Source organism: Phyllobates terribilis, unplaced genomic scaffold (genome assembly GCF_046119375.1).
Source record: "Phyllobates terribilis strain yellow unplaced genomic scaffold, ASM4611937v1 Scaffold_4__5_contigs__length_816908805, whole genome shotgun sequence".
NCBI lineage: Eukaryota > Metazoa > Chordata > Amphibia > Anura > Dendrobatidae > Phyllobates > Phyllobates terribilis.
This window is the reverse complement of record NW_027362764.1, coordinates 750,233,380-750,238,768: the sequence shown is the minus strand read 5'-3', so window position 1 is coordinate 750,238,768 and position 5,389 is coordinate 750,233,380. Positions and strand designations below refer to the sequence as shown.

Here is a 5,389-nt window from a genome sequence, read left to right as displayed (position 1 = left end):
GTCGCCGTGCGGCCTCCTGCTGTGTATAGATGGCTATGTGCGGCCTCCCGCTGAGTATAGATGGCGCTGTGCGGCATCTATACTCAGCAGGAGGCCGCACGTAGCCATCTATACACGTATACTCAGCAGGAGGTCGCACGTAGCCATCTATACGGTGGCATCTATACACAGCGGGAGGCCGCACGGCGCCATCTATACACAGCGGGAGGCCGCACGGCGCCATCTATACACAGCGGGAGTCTCAGTGCTTTGCAAGAGCAGTCAATAAATTCTGCTTGACTAATTCTGAGCACCATAAAGTCTGGTTCGCTTCTAACCTGCTGTTTTCATTTTCAGCTTGCTGAATTCTAACTCATTTACTGTCATTCGAGACGATGACTTTGCTGGTCTCTTTCACCTTGAATACTTGTAAGTGCTCCACTTAATGTCATATTTTTGATTCTGTTCTTCTTCATCTTTTGGCATGTGCAATTGTATGAGCAAGTATTCATATGAATTTATGACCTACTTAAACCTTGGAGGACCTTAAATTTTATTCAATCAAATTTTTTTCCAGTTTAAAACTATGGGACATATATGTGCCTTGGTCCTCAAAGGGTTTTTAAAGGGGCTGCAAACATAAATACGAAAAAAATAATTCAATTAGTGCTTTTTGTGTTCATTTAATTTTTATTTGAAGTCCATTTTTTTTTATATACCTTGAAATTAAACCCTACCCCATGGAATGAAGCCCTACCTACATGACATCTGAGAGCTACATGGATCCCGCTTGTGAGGTGCCTGTCCGTCACTACTATTCAGTTTTAGGGTCCACTCACTAAGCCATATATTCTCTCATGCAAGAGAATAGGGCCAATTATGCTAATGACACTCGGCTCAAACTCTGTCAGAGCTTCACCTGAGTGTGATCCGATTCTCTCGCAGCACAGATATGGAGAAGATGGAGAACTTAATTTCTCCATCTTCTCCATAGTCTCTGTGAGTGTTCATCGGACTGCACTTGGATGACATCCGAGTGCAGTCCAATGTTTTACGTGCACCCGTAGACTTGTATGGGTGCACATGGTCCGAATGTCGAATGAGATTATTTTCTCATGCCAATAATCGCAGATCTGCACTGTCCCATAGTATAACATAGGGCCGAGTCCTATCCGATAAAACATCACATAGCATTCGGCCGTGTTATACGACAGTGTGAGCGAGCCCTTAGAGTCAAGGAATATTTACATGCAGATGATGATATTACTCTCCAAGTGTATATTTTTTTAGGCGAGTTCATAGTAAATGCTTTGCCTTTTTGACATGTGATCAACTAAAGAACAAGAAAGATTTAGGACCTCCCCTATACAGAAACGGAAAATAGTTTGGAGGACTTGCATGTCCTTTTTTATTTATTATGAGAAAATCATAAAAGATCCCGTTTTTTAACCATGCTGTGACTTTCTGCTGAGGGAGAGGGAGAGAGCTGCCCTATTCAGAGTCTGTAATAAGACCTGCTGACAAAAGTGTTGAAGATACAGTCTAATGTGAATTAACAATGAAAAAAAGTTAATTTCACAAATGGCTTGTATTTTTTTTAATACAAACTTTTTTTGTGTTTACAGCTCCTTTAAAGGGAATCTGTCATCAGGTTTTTGCCACCTAATCTGAGAGCAGCATAATGTAGGGTTAGAGGCACTGATTCCAGTAATGTGTCACTTACTGGGCTGCTTAGTGTTGTTTTGATAAAATCATTGATTTGCCAGAAGGTAATTATCACTAGATGACTAGTAAGTTCTGTAGGACCCCACCCCCATCACTGATCAGTAGATTTCTGTGTACACTGAGCATGGGCAGAAACCTGCCAATCAGTGGTGTGGGTGGGGCTATACAGAGCGCAGCATTCAGAGAGCTGCTAGATCTGCAGCAGATAAAACGGTGATTTTTTCAAAATGACAACAAGCAGCTGAAAAAGTGACACATCGCTGGAATCAGGGTATCTGCCCCTATATTGTGCTGCTCTCAGATGAGGCAGCACAATTAATATTGTGCCAAATTAATTTCCCGTGAACTATCACATGATCTATCACAGGGGATCATGTGACATGTCACGTGATAAATCAGGTGGTGGGGGGGGCCTGCGCCTTCTAAACTGCCCGGGGCCCTTGCTACTCTTAATCCACCCCTGAGTACAGCTTTGGGGTCCTGGGTTCAAATCTCATCAAGGACAACATCTGGAAGGAGTCTGTATGTTCTCCCCGTGTTTGTGTGGGTTTCCTCCGGGTTCTCCAGTTTCCTACCACATTGCAAAGACATACTGATAGGGAATCTAGATTGTGAGCCCCAATGGGGACATTGATTGTATTGTCTGTAAAGCGCTGTGGGATTAATGGCGCTATATGAGTGAATAAAATAAATACATATTTCATCGGATTCTGTATTATATATTGTTTTTTCCCTTAGAAGCAATGCAAAGACAAACCCAGTGGACTCCTCCTTTACAATCTTGGGTGACTATTTACAGAAGCTTTGAATCATTTTCTACAATACTTTGAATAAGCAGGAATACATGTTTGTAATGACATAATAAGCATTCCTCTAATGTTGGGAGTAACTCCTTTGTTTCTTAAAGAGATACTCATGTCATACTGTCAAATTATTCTCTCTCTATCGGTATTTTTACTTCACCACAGTGAACATGCAAGTGAGAAGATCATCAGTATTTACCACAGTAAGTACATGGTTCAATTCCTCGCTTAGTTGTAATCATGTGACATGTATTTTATTTAAAACATATATTGTTTTAAATCCTTATTATTAATATTATAAACTTATTACTTTTAATGCTAAATTTACATTTTCTAGTTCTTTTACTTTTGTTTCATTTTTTTAGCTTTTTATGATTTTTAAAGCAAAAATAGCATTACTTTTCATTCTGTAAAAAATATAGAAAAACTAAAGGACCCTATTGGGACTTCCATGAGGTCCTTTGGTAACAGATATGTTTGGAATCTAATGGATCCAAACAGTCAAAAGGTTGTGGCTTTCATTATAAACAAATACCATGACACTGGTGTGAACATATCCTTAATGTTACTATAGCTAGTGAGAAACTTGCCACAGATTCCAGAACTTTTTCCTGAAAAATAGCTGAAAAATCTTACAGGTGCTGAATAATAGGATGCTGATGGGTTTATATGGCACCTGGTAGCCTCACAAATGCATAATAGTTTGCTAAAACTCAATAGTGCTTTGCAAACGTTTGTATTGCAAAGCATTATGCAAGCGATCAAATAATTGCAACTTCAAGATACCTATTGTGACAAAAGAAAAACATAAAGAAATCTAAAAAAAATTACCCCCCCCAAAAAAAATATATCATAGCGACAAATTGAAAATGATAGCACATTACGCCACAACAACAAAAAAGAATATTGTACTTTCTATTGAGTATAAGTTGTTCTAATTGCCCATCGGCACCACAATGTCAGCTAGGGGACCCCTTCGCTGCCATCTTGGTTCTCCTTCAAAGCCAAGTCTGCTGCTGGTCTTTATAGGAGACCGTTCATTTCACTATATACTGCAATACTGAAGTATTGCAGTATATAGTACAAGCGATCAAACCATGGCAGGTTCAAGTCCTCTATTTAAAAATAGTAAATATAAAGAAAAAACTAAAAGTTTAAATCACATCCCATTTCCCAATCTAATAATAAAGACATTTAGAAAATATATGTTTGGTATTGTTGTAAAAATCAGACCTATCAAAACATAAATAATTTATCCCATTCGGTAAAATACATAAAAGAAAATAAAACTAAATGCTAAAGTTGCCATTTTTTTGGTCACTGCACCTTCCTCAAAAAATACAATAAAAAGCTATCAAAACATTGTATGTATCTTAAAATGGTACCAATAAAACGTCAGCTCGCCAAAGGAAATAAACTCTCATATCAGCTATCAATGGAAGAATATAAAATTATGGCTTTCAGATAATGGTGACATTATCAATTTTTTTTACAAAGTTCTCACATTTTTTCAAACCAGTAAAATACACAAAACTACTAATTTTCGTTTTGACGTAATTATACATGACCTGATGAATCATGTGGCCAGGTCATTTTTGCCGCACATGAATACCGTAAAAACAGAATTCAACAAACAAACAGCAGAAATGTTTTTTTTCCCCCATTTCACCCCATTTTTTTCCCATTTTTCAGTATCTTATATGGTAAAGTGAACAGTGTCATTCAAAACTACAACTCGATCCTCATTCAGCTATGTCCACAGAGAAATAAAAAAGTTATGGCTCTTGGAAGAAGAGGAAGAAAAAAGTAAGTTATACGTACCCCAAAATAACACGAATAGAAACTTGTCCCACAAAAAAAAATGCGATTATGCAGGTTTTTAGACCTAAGCATGGAAAATCTTAAAAACAGTTGATGAAAAGTGAGCTAATTATCCTTGAAGGAACCCTATGAACCCCATAGGAATTCAGTCATTGTCATCTTGCTGTTCATGTCATATCTTGATGTCACGTCTACTTTTCTGTGACTCATTTTTATTTGTTTCTATAATAAATTCTGCCCCGGTAGTACATGGTAGGCCCAAGGCAAAGGATAAAATGGGCCCCCTTCCTGGTGTTGGTTGACTGACTAAACACCTCTCAGGAGGCGTCTTTGTACAGATTCTAACTAATTAAGCATGAATTTGACTTAGGCAGGGGTCTCCTTTTTCAGGGGCTCAATAGAAGCAACTTTCTTGCCTTGGCTGATCATAGACGTCAAATTTTAGTTGGCAAGTTTTTATCATTTCTACAATATATTTTTACAATCTTATGTATGTGTAGACTTACAGGCAGGCCCTCAATATCTTACTTTGGGATATACAAGGATGTTACAGATTGAATTTTTAGAGGTGATTTCTGCAACCTTCAACCCCAGTCCTTGGTTTTGAACTTTCATAAAGCGCAAAATCATTAACAGATCATGTTACTATTAATAATATCACTTTTATATTTCGGTTTCCAAAAAAAATAATCAGATTGAGTTGGCCAGTTTATGAAAAGATGAAGAAGAGTAGCACAGGCGTACTAATGAAAAGAACGAAGCATCCTCAAGGTAAGAACACATCAGCTTCTTCAGCACCTTCACTGTCATTGTTGAATGATAGGCGGTTAAATATATTTATATATATATATATATTTTTTTTTATACTTATTTATTTATTTTTACCTGGTGCAAATGCCATTATTCTCCCGAATCTGGCATTTATTTATTTTTTGCTCCTGAGATATGGACTCCTTTTTATTCCTATTTTTTTTTCCTCTGGAAAACCCCTTTAATTCACTTCTGGAAAAACTAATGTAACTGTAATTGCTTCTTTTTTTTTTGCTACTAGTCTTCCGGAT

General features: G+C 37.4%; 1 long non-coding RNA gene across 1 annotated transcript; it reads left to right on the top strand.

Annotated features, from left to right (window-relative positions):
• Positions 1-2,546: 2,546 nt before the first annotated feature.
• On the top strand, positions 2,547-5,099 carry LOC141264517 (uncharacterized). The gene is made up of 3 exons (XR_012319981.1): positions 2,547-2,710; positions 4,200-4,313; positions 5,023-5,099. It is a non-coding gene; the product is annotated as an uncharacterized lncRNA (long non-coding RNA).
• Positions 5,100-5,389: the final 290 nt, after the last annotated feature.